The 16,070-nt window shown below is 43.2% G+C and overlaps 1 non-coding gene across 1 annotated transcript; it reads left to right on the forward strand.

The window, feature by feature from the left end:
• The first annotated feature begins 15,962 nt into the window (after positions 1-15,962).
• On the forward strand, positions 15,963-16,070 carry LOC148571073 (small nucleolar RNA R71). The gene has a single exon (XR_015908135.1). It is a non-coding gene; the product is annotated as a small nucleolar RNA R71 (small nucleolar RNA).

Here is a 16,070-nt window from a genome sequence, read left to right on the forward strand (position 1 = left end):
GATAAAGATAAGATAAGATAACTAACTTATCTTATCTAGAAAGGCCACTCTACAACCACTATAAATACACTGGAGCACCCAGGTATAACTCATACTCTAATTCTACTAAAAACCTGCTTAATACCCATGCTAACTTAAGCATCGGAGTCTCTTGCAGGTACCCCCCACCCTCCGGTGACCAAGGATCAATAGTACCGCAAGTCCAACAAGTCAGACACAACAGCTCCGGCTGCCACCAGCCAGCCGGACACGCCATCTCCGACCAGTACAGAAGATCTCATCCGAGATCGACCTCCAGTTTCAGGTAACCCCCGGAACATTGGCGCCGTTGCCGGGGACCCTGGAAGTCATTCCAACACCCTGGAAGTCAGGTAACCCCCCAAGAACTTGGACACTACGCTAAAGGATATTCCGAAATCCAACGGAGACAAAAACACATCAAATCCGGGGGTAATAGAAGCACTTCAAGACCGTTTAAAGCAACTTAAAAAAGAAACCCAACAACAACGAGAGGTCGGAAAGGATCTACAAAGAGAGGTATGGCGGCGACGAGAATTGGAAGATAAACTCCTACAATTAGAAGCCAATCTCAAATAAAAAACCCCTCGGACCACTCCCGAGGAAAGTTCACACAAAGAGCAAGATCCATTCACTAGGGAAATCATGAAAACCAAAAGCCCCAAAGACTTCAAACTCCCGGATATGATTTTGTATGATGGTACCACAGATCCCAACCATCATCTCAGCAATTTCAGAAGCAGAATGTACCTCACCAACACCTCAGACGCCGTTTGTTGCAAAGCTTTTCCAACAACTCTCACGAAGACAGCAATCAGATGGTTCGACAACCTACCTCCAAAGTCCATCTCAAATTTTGACGACCTGGCCAAAAAATTCCTAGCCAGATTCTCCATCCAAAAAGATAAGACCAAACACGCCCCCAGTTTACTAGGGATCAAGCAAGGAGATCGGGAGAGCCTCCGCAACTACATGGAAAGATTCAACAAAACATGCATGGACATACAAAGCTTGCCAATAGAGGCCGCCATCATGGGACTCATCAATGGCCTACGAGAAGGACCTTTTAGCCAATCCATATCAAAGAAGTACCCTTCCTCCTTAGACGAAGTGCAGGAGCGAGCAGAAAAATCCATCAACATGGAAGAAAACGCTCGGTTAGGAGATACCTCAAAATCCGGGGTCCCCTACCGAGATAAAGACAAGGAATCCAAAAGGAAAGAAGATCGACAAGGAGAGAAAATCAAAAAATACCACAATTACACCCCTCTCAGGGCATCCCTAGTCGACGTATATAAAGAAGTCTGCTATACGGAGAAAATACCCCCAGCTCGACCACTCAAAGGCAAAAAGAGGAGGAGGAAACCGGAATGAATATTGCGAATATCATCGAGTGCGAGGGCACTCCACCAACGAGTGCTTCGATCTAAAAAACATCATCGAAAATTTGGTGAGGGAAGGAAAACTAGATCGGTTTCTAGCCACCCGAGATGACGACCAAAGAAAGAGACGAAGGGACGAAGATATCGGACGAACCGCGCGATCACCTTGTACACTGGAAAGACACGTCCACATGATACACGGCGGATTCGTAAGGGGAGAAATCTCCAAGTTATCCCGCAAAAGATATCTCAAAGAAGTATATCATGTCGAGGGAAAGGAAGAAACACCTGACATCCCTGCAATCACTTTCACTAAAGAGGACGCATCCGGTATCATCTCGGGACACGACGACCGCACGGTCATCACCATCATACTGGCAAACGCCAATCTGCACCGCACATTAATAGACCAAGGGAGCTCCGCCGACATCTTATTCAAAACTGCCTTCGACAAGCTCGGCCTAGAAGACAAGGAGCTTAAGGGATACCCGAACAGTCTGTTCGGACTGGGAGATACCCCGGTACAACCATTAGGATATGTATCACTACATACAACCTTCGGAAAAGGGAACCAATCCAGAACACTCAAAATAGACTACATTGTGGTCGACGTGAGTTCAACCTACAATGCTCTAATAGGTCGGACCACACTAAATCAACTCGGGGCAATAGTCTCGACTCCACATCTATGCATGAAGTTCCCAACTACAGAGGGGATAGCCACAATAAAAGCAGATCAAAAGATGGTACGCCGCTGTTATAACGAAAGTCTAAACCTCAGAGGCAGAGGAGAAGAATTCCACACAATTGAGCTTGGCAGAGTTCAGAGACGAGAAGACCTCCGTCCGCAGCCATAAGGTGAGATAGAGAAGGTTCAGATCGGAGACACCTCAGACAAAACGACTAATATCGGCACGATCCTGAAAGGAAACTCAAAAGAATTACTGGTACAATTCTTACAAGATAATGTCAATCTCTTCGCATGGAAAGCCGCAGACATGCCAGGCATAGACCCCAAGCTAATGTGCCACAAGTTGGCGGTCTATCTAGGATCTCGGCCGGTACAGCAAAGACGAAAAAAACTTGGCCAGAGCGATCCCAAGCTGTGGAAGAACAGGTACAAGCATTACTGGAGGCAGGATTCATAAGAGAGGTCAAGTACCCACTATGGCTAGCCAACGTCGTCTTGGTGAGAAAATCAAATGGGAAGTGGCGAATGTGCACCGATTACACCGATCTCAACAAAGCCTGCCCAAAAGATCCTTACCCACTCCCAAGTATCGACGCTCTGGTCGATGCTTCCTCCAGATATAGATACCTCTCGTTTATGGACGCATATTCAGGATACAACCAAATCCCCATGTATCCACCAGATCAAGAAAAGACCTCGTTTTTAATGCTGAAAGCAAACTACTGCTACATTGTGATGCCTTTCGGTCTCAAGAATGCGAGAGCTACTTATCAAAGGCTAATGAATAAAGTCTTCTCAGATCACATCGGGAAAATCATGGAAGTCTATGTGGACGACATGTTGATAAAGACACAAAGTGAAGAGACATTGTTATCCGACCTGGCTCAAGTGTTTGACACTATAAGGAAGCATGACATGCGACTCAATCCCGCAAAATGCACCTTTGCAGTAGAAGCGGGCAAATTTTTAGGTTTCATGCTCACACAAAGAGGAATTGAAGTAAATCTGGATAAATGTCAAGCCATACTCAACATGAAAAGCCCAACCTGTGTCAAAGAAGTACAGCAACTCAACAGGAGATTGGCCACCCTATCCAGGTTCTTAGCAGGATCAGCAATAAGATCTCTCCCCTTCTATGCTACTTTAAGAAAGGGAAAGCAGTTCGAATGGACAACAGAATGTGAACAAGCCTACCAAGACTTCAAGGATTTCTTAGGACGGCCACCTATCCTATCTCGACCACGAAAAGGAGAATCGTTCATATTATATCTCGCAGTAGAAAGCCGGGCAATAGCCTCAGCACTAGTCAGAGAAGACGAAAGCGGGCAACAACCCGTCTACTTCATTAGTAAAGCGCTACAGGGATCCGAGTTGAACTACCAGAAAATAGAAAAGTTTGCCTATACTCTCGTTCTAACATCTCAACGACTTCGCCCGTACTTCCAGGCTCACACAATTAAGGTTCGAACTAACCAGCCCATAAAAGGAATATTGCAGAAAACAGATTTAGCAGGCAGAATTTTACAATGGGCAGTCGAGTTATCCGAGTTCGACCTCCAATATGAAGCTCGGACGGCCATCAAATCACAGTATCTGGCCGACTTCATCACAGAATTCACGATGCCCCGAAAATCCCCACACAATGGAATCTCTATGTGGACAGTTCTTCAAATAAGACTGGAAGCGGCACAGGTGTGATAATAAAAAGCAACCAAGGAACCCAAGTTGAGCTCTCCCTTAAATTCGGGTTCCCGGCCTCAAACAATCAGGCGGAATATGAAGCATTATTAGCTAGTTTGAAGCTGGCTAAAGAGGATGGAGCTCAAAAACTGAATATTTATAGCGATTCACAAGTAGTCACCTCACAGATAACAGGGAGCTACCAAGCCAAAGATCCCACCATGAAAAAGTATTTGGATAAAACGAAAGAACAGCTCGAACAACTCGGGGAATATAAGATCCGCCACATACCCCGCGAACAAAATACCCGAGCTGACGCACTCTTGAAACTAGCCAGCACCAAACCAGGAGGCAACAATAGAAGCCTCATCTAGGAAATGCTACAGAACTCGTCAATCTTGGAAGAGAAAAAAGTCCTAGCCGTAACAAGTCAGGACCAAGGATGGATGACCCCCATAATTAACTACCTCAAAATAGAAACACTCCCCACAGAAGAAAAGGAGGCAAAGAGGTTTGAAAGGGAGGCACAGTACTACACTATCATAAACAACATCCTGTACAAAAGAGGGATCTCAATACCATTACTAAAATGTGTGCCAACAAACAACACAAAAGAAGTGCTAGAAGAAGTACATGGCGGCATTTGCGGCAATCATCTCGGAGCACGAGATCTCGCCAAAAAAGTACTCCAGGCGGGATTTTATTGGCCAACTCTACAGAAAGAAGCTATAGAATTTGTAAAGACAAGCCCACCATGTCAGAAACATGCCAACTTTCACATCGCCCCGCCAGAAGAGCTCATCAGTGTAACTTCGCCTTGGCCGTTTGCAAAATGGGGACTTGATCTTCTCAGACCCTTCCCCCAGGGATCAGAACAAGTTAAATTCCTCATAGTAGGGGTAGACTATTTCACAAAGTGGATCGAGGCAGAGCCCCTAGCCAACGCCACTGCTCAAAGAAGCCAGAAATTCCTATACAGAAACATTGTCACAAGGTTCGGGGTTCCACACTCCATCACCACAGACAATGGCACTCAATTCACAGATGCAGGCTTTAGAAAGTTTGTAGCCGACTTAAACATAAAGCACCAGTACACCTCCGTGGAACATCCGCAAGCCAATGAACAGGCTGAAGCTGCCAACAAAGTCATATTGGCCGGGTTAAAACGGAGATTACAAGACGCAAAGGGAGCTTGGGCAGAAGAGCTTCCACAAGTTCTATGGGCGTATCGAACGACGCCACACTCCACCACAAAGGAATCCCCCTTTCGGTTAGCATATGGAATAGAGGCAATGATTCCAGTAGAGATTGAGGAAGAATCGCCTAGAGTGGTTCATTACAATGAGGGAGCAAATTCCCAACTTCAAAGGGAAGAGCTCGACCTACTACCTGAAATCCAAGAAAGAGCTCGGATCAGGGAACAAGCACTAAAGCGTCGAATGGCTTCCAGATATAATCAAAGGGTAGTGCCGAGAAGTTTCGCAGAAAATGATCTCATCCTAATCCGAAATGATATTGGAATAACTCGACCAGGAGAAGGAAAGTTGGCAGCAAACTGGAAAGGACCCTACCGAGTCGTAGAAGTACTTGGGAAGGGCTACTACAGACTGTCTGAACTCGATGGACGAGAGCTTCCCAGATCATGGCACGCCTGCAACCTAAGAAGGTACTACAGCTAGAAAAAGTAAAGATCTCACTACTGGATGCACTCTTTTTCCTGAAAAGGTTTTTTAATGAGGCACCAAGTTGAGACTCAGACACTATCCGACTTAAAGGGATGAAAAATTCCCACATGTATATATTTGCACTTTCCTTTAAATAAAATATATTTTAGATATTCTACAAGTTTTCAAGACGCATTAATCTGAAGCATTCATCGTCCGATTATAAAGCAACAGATCGGCATAAAGTGAAAAGCAACTTCACTGCATGATCACGATAAAGATAATTATCCGATAAAGGTGAAAACGCGATTCACCTAAAAGATGATCTAAAGATAGCAACCACCTTCTACAAATTGGCAAAGATGAACACAGAATAATGTAAGAAGTTATCGAAAGTGATCTGAAAAAGAACCTGACGAGGTCTTATGGATTGCTAAATAATAACTTAAAGACTGGCCGACGTAAAGAAGTCGGACCAAGTCAACCCAAGTTACAAGTAAACCCGGGAAAGAGGTCTGGCCAACCCTATTAAAGAGGATTACTTTAACATAGAAGGGCCCGACATAACAAAGTCAGCCCAAAATGAAAAAGTTATAGAAATAATCCCTGAAAGAGATCTGATAAAGATCCAAGAAAGAGGATTACAAAATAACTCGGAAGAGACCGACATAACGAAGTCGGTTTCCTACAATGAACAAGTTATAAAAGTAATCCCTGAAAGAGACCTGACAAAGGTCCAAGAAAGAGGATTACAAAAATAACTTAGAAGAGGACGGTGTAAAGAAGTGGGCCTCCTACAAAATAAGTTATAAAAATCCCTGAAAGAGACCTGACAAAGGTCCAAGAAAGAGGATTACAAAAATAACTTAGAAGAGGACGACGTAAAGAAGTCGGCCTCCTACAAAACAAGTTATAAAAGTAGTCCCTGAAAGATACCTGACAAAGGTCCAAGAAAAAGGATTACAAAAGTAACTTAGAAGAGGACGACGTAAAGAAGTCGGCCTCTTACAAAACAAGTTACAAAAGTAATCCCTGAAAGAGACCTGACAAAGGTCCAAGAAAGAGGATTACAAAAATAACTTAGAAGAGAACGACGTAAAGAAGTCGGCCTTCTACAAAAACCAAGTTATAAAGTAGTCCTTAAAAAGAGATCTGGCAAAGATTCAAAAAAGAGGACTACAAAAATAACTGGAAAGAGGACTAACGTAAAGAAATCGGTTATGAAAGTGCTAAAGATACAAGCAAAAGCGAGAAAATCGAAAAATAAGTTGGACCCACACAGCCACAACCTCAAAGGATCCAAGCTACAAACAATAAGTACAAAGCAATCCAAAGAGGCCGAGCCGCAAGATTCCAACACCCTCAATAACCAGAAGAGATACCAAGTTAAATGCAAAAAAGCGTGATATAATCTACAAAAGTTAGAAAGCTTCAGAGGCCACCAAAATCTACCTCAAAAAGCTAGAAAGCTACCTTTGTTTTTCAAAATAAAAGTTGCTAGGCAAGCGACTAGAAAGTGTCAGCAGTTAACAAAACAATAAAGAGTTTAAAAGCCCACAAGCCAGGCCAGCTACACAAATGTTCAGAGAGAAATCAGCAAACATCGGGAGCCTTCTTGGCAGCATCATTAGGGGGAGAAGGAGGGCGAGTCTGAATAGGCACAGCATCCACAGTTCCATCCTCCCGGTTCAGAATCTGGCAATCCGGATCGGCTACAACCGGAGGAGCTGAAGAAGTCGACACTTTGGCAGAGGACACAAGGGGAGGTTCAACATCATCATCCTCGTCATCAGGGACAATCTTGCCATCCCTGACAACGTTATCCAGGCTGAAAAGGGTAAGGTCGGCCTCGGGAGCAATAACCCGAACTTGTTCCTTCAGGTTCTCGTAAGCAGCAGTCAGACTGCCAACGAGATGACCTTGAAGCTCAGAGTAATCTTTCTGGGCACTCTCCAGCTCCCCCCTCAGACACATCACCTCCCGATAAGACGTGACGTAGCTATCCTTATGCATCAGTGCTGTGTCCTCGGCCAGCCGCACAGAAGCTGCCAAAGCAAGAGAATTCGCCTTCTCGTTCTCCAAATCCTTCTCCAACTTGGCAACCTTTACCTCAAGCTCCTCTTTAAGGCTCTTCATCCGGTCGAACTCCTGCTTCACCTCCTCCATAAACTCTTTGGTGGCATGGAGAGGAATATTCTGAGCAGTTCGGTACAAAGCAGCCCCCATATACGCCATTTTTACACTGTTACGGGCCATAAATTCCAGATGGCGAAGGATAGACACATCGTCCATAGGAAGAGCACCGTAGGGACTGATTTGCTGATCCACGAATTCGATCGCATTGAATTCGGGAGCATCAAAGTTGAAAGGCTCATCCATTTTTTTTTCTTATTGGTAGGAGCGCCAGAAGGAGCGCCAGAAGTTGGTGGAGGGTCAGCCAGACAAACTCGGGGAGTGGGGATCACCTTCCTCGCCCCAGGAGAACTCGGCATGGACGGCTTCACACGCACTTGGGAAGATCCCTCCCCGGCCGCCTTAGCCGAGATGTTTTTAGCAGCAGTCATCTTCTGTGCTCTTTTAAAAGCCTTCATAGATTCATTATTCGTCATTGCCTCTGCAAATAAAATACAACAGTAAGAAATTAAGCTGCAAGTCGGAAAGGCATTTACAAGCAATATAAACAGATAGTAAGGGGAAAATCAGGAACGCAAAATACCCAGCTCGGTTTGAAGAAGAGAAGGATTGGTTAAAAATTTCTGTGTATCAAGATGGGGAAGTTGACCCCAGTGTTCTTCCAAGACGGTCACAAAAGCTCGCTTAGTTTCATCCAACATCTCCCACGTGTATCTGGATACTCTCACATCTTTTTGCCATTCCAAGGGAAAGGCGGGCTCATCATTTTCATCCAGAAAAAAGGGCCGAACTCCTTCAACAGCTCGGACCTTGAAAAAGTAATTTTTAAAATCGCGAAATGATTCGTCAAACATGGAGAAGACCTTCTTCCCCTGGGAAGATCGAAAGGAGACCCAAGCTGCCTTCTTTTTTACTACTCCAGGCTTCATCAAAGCAAATAGATAGAAGAAGAGAGATTGCGAGGCAGGAATACCGAAACCATCACACAACAATTGAAAATTTTTCATGAAACCCCAGGAATTAGGGTGAAGTTGAGAGGGAGCAACATTACAGAACCATAACAGGTTGGTCTCAAATTCAGTAAAAGGGAGGGTGATACCCAGCTGACCAAAGAAGAAGTCATAAGCATAGAAATAAGGGCGATCTTTAACAACCCGAGTAGAGAAACAAACTCTCTTTTCAGAAGAGGGAGGGACAAGTTCATAATTCTTTTCATCACCTGCACTACTACAGACCCTATGAAACTGCCTAAGTTGCGCACAAAACTCGGAATCAACCAAAGAGACACACATAAGAACTATTGAGTCCACCCAATCGGCCATTCCCTCAGGAACCTGGGAAGACATCTCTACAACGTTATTGCAAGAAGACATGAGACCAACTAATCCTACAATAAGAAAAGAAGAATGGATTACTAAAAAGCATCTCGGATAAAGGGTGAAATAACTTGACTAAATATGATACAGAAGAACAAAAATGAAAAGAAAACCCCAAGACTCAAACCAAAGTCCTGGGGCATCCTTTGGAGGCAGTAACAAAGCACCGTTTCAGGAAAAAACTACCGCTTACATTCTAGCATCTCTCAAACAAGAATAGAAGACCTCAAACAGCGAGCATTTTCATAGGAGAAAGACAAAACGCAAAAAGCATAGAAAGTCATCAAAACCACTATCTCCCTACAGTCTATCAGTAAAGAACAAGCATGCATCCCCAAACATCGAAGCACGACAAGTAGAAAGCGTCAAAGATACTTCCTTTTTTAGGATCAAATAAAATTATCACTCAAAGCTTCGAAACCAAAAGCACTAGCAACAGGAAAAGCGAAAACTCATGCAAAGAGGCAAAGAAACTACAGAACACACCACGATCAGGCATAAGCAAAGGCAGAAAGATCCAAACTTTCTCCAGCCAAAATCAAAATTTTCTCAAAATGAATGGCGTAAAGGAAGGAAGGAAGAAGAACCAAACCTGGAATATGGGAGAAAAGCTGCAAAAGAAATCAGAAAAATGGAAGGCAAAATCCAGAATCACCCCTCTTCCACGAAAATAGCAACAAAGCAAGCGTTGTAGGAAGGAGCTATGGACTCAAAGCCAGAAACAGAAAGCGAGAGAGTAAAGGGAGAAGTTACGAAGAAAGAGTGAAGAAGAGAAACCGTTTCCTGAGTGTAAAATAAAGAAGTTAAGGGAAACGGGGCAATTAATGCCAAATTAATTGGGGCATTAAACCCTCGCACGTTCCCCATAACAAGGCGCTAATACAAAAGCGCGCACTTATAGAGGAAAACGTTCTACATTCAAAAAGGTTCTACAAAAGAGGAAGTCGACAAAATGCTCAAGTTCGGCTTCACCCGAGAAGGATCGAAGTCCTAAAACCAAGACTCGACCTCCAAAAGAAAGACCGAGCTCGAGCAGGGGCACTGTTCATACCCTGGGTCGAGCTATCCGACCAAGGATGATCGGCGACAAAGCGACCGACCTCTTCAGGTCAGGCTATCCGACCTCTTCTCAAAGAGGTCGGCCAAATCGACAGGAAAGCCCAATAAGGGGCCCAAACAGAGGAACACAACCCAAATCCAAAGGCCGTCCAAGCCTATAGAGAGAAGGGCGGTTCCCTTAAAGATAAGCTGACCTCAAAGATAAAGATAAGATAAGATAACTAACTTATCTTATCTAGAAAGGTCACTCTACAACCACTATAAATACAGTGGAGCACCCAGGTATAACTCATACTCTGATTCTACTAAAAACCTGCTTAATACCCATGCTAACTGGTGCACGAAATTGTGATCTCCAGGCTCGAACAAATCCTGGTAATGGCTCCAAAGCTTGGTGCTCTGATCTTAATTCATAATTTGTCACAACTTCGATACAACTAACCAGCAAGTGCACTGGGTCGTCCAAGTAATACCTTACGTGAGTAAGGGTCGAATCCCACGGAGATTGTTGGTATGAAGCAAGCTATGGTCACCTTGTAAATCTCAGTTAGGCAGATATAAATTGATAATGGTGTTTTCGAATAATAAATTATAGAATAGGGATAGAGGTACTTATGTAAATCATTGGTAGATATTTCAGATAAGCGAATGGAGATGCTTTTCGTTCCTCTAAACCTCTGCTTTCCTGCTATCTTCATCCAATCAGTCTTACTCTTTTCCATGGCTGGCTTTATGTGATACATCCCCACTGTCAATGGCTACTTTCGGTCATCTCTCGGGAAAATGATCCAATGCCCTGTCACGGCACGGCTAATCGTTTGGAGGCATCACCCTTGTCAATGGCTTCATCTTATCCTCTCAGTGAATAATATGCTCACGCACCCTGTCACGGCACTGCTATTCATCTGTCGGTTCTCGATCATGCTGGAATAGGATTTACTATCCTTTTGCGTCTGTCACTAACGCCCTGCAATCGCGAGTTAGGAGCTCGTCACAGTCATTCAATCATTGAATCCTACTCGGAATACCACAGACAAGGTTTAGACCTTCCGGATTCTCTTGAATGCCGCCATCATTCTAGCTTACGCCACAAAGATTCTGGTTAGGAGATCTAAGAGATACTCATTATAGCTTTTTTCATGTAGAACAGAAGTGTTTGTCAGGCACGCGTTCATAAGGGAGAAGGATGATGAGCGTCACACATAATCATCACCTTCATCACGTTCTTGGGTGCGAATGGATATCTTAGAAGCGAAATAAGAAGAATTGAATAGAAAACAGTAGTACTTTGCATTAATCTTTGAGGAACAGCAGAGCTCCACACCTTAATCTATGGAGTGTAGAAACTCTACCGTTAAAAATACATAAGTGAAGGTCCAGGCATGGCCGAGATGGTCAGCCCCCTAAAACATGATCAAAGGATCATAAGGTAATCCAAAGATGGTCAAAAAGACGTCTAATACAATAGTAAGAGGTCCTATTTATAATAAACTAGTCACTAGGGTTTACATGAGTAAGTAATTGATGCATAAATCCACTTCCGGGGCCCACTTGGTGTGTGTTTGGGCTGAGCTTAAGTGTAGCACGTGCAGAGGCCATTTGTGGAGTTGAACGCCAGTTTCTGTGCCAGTTTGGGCGTTCAACTCTGGTTTTGGATCCTTTTCTGGCGCTTGACGCCAGATTTGGGCAGAAGGCTGGCGTTGAACACCAGTTTACGTCGTCTATTCTTGGCCAAAGTATGGACTATTATATATTGCTAGAAAGCCCTGGATGTCTACTTTCCAACGCAATTGGAAGCGCGCCATTTCGAGTTCTGTAGCTCCAAAAAATCCACTTTGAGTGCAGGGAGGTCAGAATCCAACAGCATCAGCAGTCCTTTTTCAACCTCTGAATCTGATTTCTGCTCAAGTCCCTCAATTTCAGCCAGAAAATACCTGAAATCACAGAAAAATACACAAACTCATAGTAAAGTCCAGAAATGTGAATTTAACACAAAATCTATTAAAAACATCCCTAAAAGTAACTAGATCCTACTAAAAACATACTAAAAACAATGTCAAAAAGCGTATAAATTATCCGCTCCTCACAACACCAAACTTAAATTGTTGCTTGTCCCCAAGCAACTGAAAATCAAAATAGGATAAAAAGAATAGAATATACTATAAATTCCAAACTATCAATGAAACAGAGCTTCAATCATATGAGCGGGACTTATAGCTTTTTGCCTCTTGAATAGTTTTGGCATCTCACTTTATCCATTGAGGTTCAGAATGATTGGCATCTATAGGAACTTCAGATTTCGAATAGTGTTATTGACTCTCTTAGTTCAGTATGATGATTCTTGAACACAGCTTCTTTATGAGTCTTGGCCGTGGCCCTAAGCACTTTGTTTTCCAGTATTACCACCGGATACATAAATGCCACAGACACATAATTGGGTGAACCTTTTCAGATTGTGACTCAGCTTTGCTAAAGTCCCCAATTAGAGGTGTCCAGGGTTCTTAAGCACACTCTTCTTTTGCTTTGGACCTTGACTTTAACCGCTCAGTCTCAAGTTTTCACTTGACACCTACACGCCACAAGCACATGGATAGGGACAGCTTGGTTTAGCCGCTTAGACCAGGATTTTATTCCTTTAGGCCCTCCTATCCACTGATGCTCAAAGCCTTGGGATCTTTTTTATTTCCCTTGCCTTTTGGTTTTAAGGTTTATTGGCTTTTTGCTCTTGCCTCTTGGTTTTAAGAGCTTGGGCTTTTTCTGCTTGCTTTTTCTTTTTCTTTCTATATTTTTTTTTGCCTATTTTTTTTTTCTGCAAGCTTTGTTCTTTGCTGCTTTTTCTTGCTTCAAGAATCATTTTTATGATTTTTCAGATTATCAAATAACATGTCTCCTAGTCATCATTCTTTCAAGAGCCAACATATTTAACATTCTTAAACAACAACTTCAAAAGACATATGCACTGTTCAAGCATACATTCAGAAAACAAGAAGCATTATCACCACATCAATATAATTAAACTAAGTTCAAGGATAAATTCAAAACTCATGTACTTCTTGTTCTTTTGAATTAAAACAGTTTTTATTTTAAGAGAGGTGATGGATTCATAGGACATTCATAACTTTAAGACAGAGTTACTAACTACTAATGATCATGTAATGAAGACACAAACATAGATAAGCACATAACATAGAAAATGAAAAACAGAGAAAGTAGGAACAAGGAATGAGTCCACCTTAGTGATGTCCTTGAGCTCTTCTATGTCTCTTCCTTGCCTTGGCTGCTCCTCCTTCATTGCTTTTAGATCTTCTCTGATTTCATGAAGGATGATGGAGTGCTCTTGATGTTCCACCCTTAGTTGCTTCCAATAATTGTGTGGAAGAAAATGTATCCCCTGAGGTATCTCAGGGATCTCTTGATTTGCAGTCAAATATTCTACCACTGAGCTATAGACCCTTGATGGAAGCTTTTGTCTTCCCTTTCCTCTTTCTAGAGGTTTCTCTGGCCTTAGGTGCCATCAATGGTTATGGAAAAAACAAAAAAGCTATGCTTTTACCACACCAAACTTAGAATGTTGCTCGCCCTCGAGCAAAAGAAGAAAGAATAGAAGAAGAAGAAAAGGATATGGAGGAGATGGATGGAGGTGTGTATTCGGCCATATGGGTGGGATTGGGTGGGAGAGAGATGTTGAATTTTGAAGGTAGTGGTTGTATGGATGTGAGTGGTAAATGGAAAAAAAGAAGGGATGATCATGAATGGAAAGAGAGATGATGAGGTAGGTGGGGATCCTGTGGGGTCCACAGATTCTGAGATGATCCTGTGGGGTTCACAGATCCTGAGGTGTCAAGGCATTTACATTCCTGCACCAATTTAGGCATGTAAAATGCCCTTGCACACAACTCTGGGCGTTCAGCGCCAAGTTGGTGCCCATTTTGGGCGTTCAACGCCCCTTTGCTGCCATTTCTGGCGTTGAATGCCAGAACCATGCTTGTTCTGGGCGTTCAGCACCAGGATGCTCCCATTCTGGGCGTTCAGCGCCAAAACTATGCTCTGTTCTGGCGTTTGAACGCCAGACAGATGCTCCTCCAGGGTGTGATTTTTCTTCTGCTGTTTTTGATTCCGTTTTCAATTTTTATATTTATTTTGTGACTCCACATGATCATGAACCTAAGAAAACATGAAAAACAATAAAAATAAGAATTAGATAAACATTGGGTTGCCTCCCAACAAGCGCTTCTTTAATGTCAATAGCTTGACAGTGAGCTCTCATGGAGCCTTACAGATGTGCAGAGCTTTGTTGAGACTCTCCAACACCAAACTTAGAGTTTGGATATGGGAGTTCAACACCAAACTTAGAGTTTGGTTGTGGCCTCCCAACACCAAACTTAGAGTTTGACTGTGGGGGCTCTGGTTGACTCTGCTTTGAGAGAAGCTTTTTCTGCTTCCTCTCCATGGTTGCAGAGGGAGATCCTTGAGTTTTAAACACAAGGGAGTTCTCATTCCATTGAAGGACTATTTCACCTCTGTCAACATCAATCACAGCTCTTGCTGTGGCCAGGAAAGGTCTTCCTAGGATGATGGATTCATCTTCTTCCTTTCCAGTATCCAGGACTATGAAATCAGCAGGGATGTAAAGGCCCTCAACCTTTACTAATACATCCTCTACTTGTCCATAAGCCTGTTTTCTTGAGCTGTCTGCCATCTCTAGTGAGATTTTAGCAGCTTGCACCCCATAGATTCCCAGTTTCTCTATTACAGAGAGGGGCATGAGGTTTATTCCTGAACCAAGGTCACACAGAGCCTTAAAGATCATGGTGCCTATGGTACAGGGTATTATGAACTTTCCAGGATCCTGTCTCTTCTGAGGCAATGTCAGTTGATCCAGATCACTTAGTTCATTGATGAACAAGGGAGGTTCAACTTCCCAAGTATCAATGCCAAATAATTTGGCATTTAGCTTCATGATTGCACCAAGAAACTTGGCAGTTTGCTCTTCAGTAACATCCTCATTCTCTTCAGAAGAGGAATACTCATCTGAGCTCATGAAGGGCATAAGGAGGTTCAATGGGATCTCTATGGTCTCTAGATGGGCTCCAGAGTCCTTTGGTTCCTCAGAGGGAAGCTCCTTATTGACCACTGGACGTCCCAGGAGGTCTTCCTCCTTGGGATTCATGTCCTCTCCTCTCCTCACAGGTTCGGCCATGGCGCTTATGTCAATGGCCTTGCACTCTCCTTTTGGATTCTCTTCTGTATTGCTTGGGAGAGTACTAGGAGGGATTTCAGTGATCCTTTTACTCAGCTGGCCCACTTGTGCTTCCAGATTTCTAATGGAAGATCTTGTTTCATTCATGAAACTTACAGTGGCCTTAGATAGATCAGAGACTAGATTTGCTAAATTAGAAGCATTTTATTCAGAGTTCTCTGTCTGTTGCTGAGTTGATGATGGAAAAGGCTTGCTATTGCTAAACCTGTTTCTTCCACCATTATTAAAGCCTTGTTGGGGCTTTTGATCCTTCCATGAGAAATTTGGATGATTTCTCCATGTTGAGTTATAGGTGTTTCCATAAGGTTCACCTAAGTAATTCACCTCTGCTATTGCAGGGTTCTCAGGATCATAGGCTTCTTCTTCAGAAGATGCCTCTTGAGTACTGTTGGATGCAGCTTGCATTCCATGCAGACTCTGAGAGATCATATTGACTTGCTGAGTCAATATTTTGTTCTGAGCCAATATGGCATTCAGAGTATCAACTTCAAGAACTCCCTTCTTCATAGGCGTCCCATTATTCACAGGATTCCTTTCAGAAGTGTACATGAACTGGTTATTAGCAACCATGTCAATGAGTTCTTGAGCTTCTGCAGGCGTTTTCTTTAGGTGAATGGATCCACCTGCAGAAGTGTCCAGTGACATCTTTGATAGCTCAGATAAACCATCATAGAATATATCCAGGATGGTCCATTCTGAAAGCATGTCAGAAGGACACTTTTTGGTCAACTGTTTGTATCTTTCCCAAGCTTCATAGAGGGATTCACCTTCTTTCTGTCTGAAGGTTTGAACATCAGCTCTAAGCTT

The sequence above is a fragment of the Arachis ipaensis genome, chromosome B3, assembly GCF_059453495.1.
Source record: "Arachis ipaensis isolate K30076 ecotype BB chromosome B3, ASM5945349v1, whole genome shotgun sequence".
NCBI classification, from domain to species: domain Eukaryota; kingdom Viridiplantae; phylum Streptophyta; class Magnoliopsida; order Fabales; family Fabaceae; genus Arachis; species Arachis ipaensis.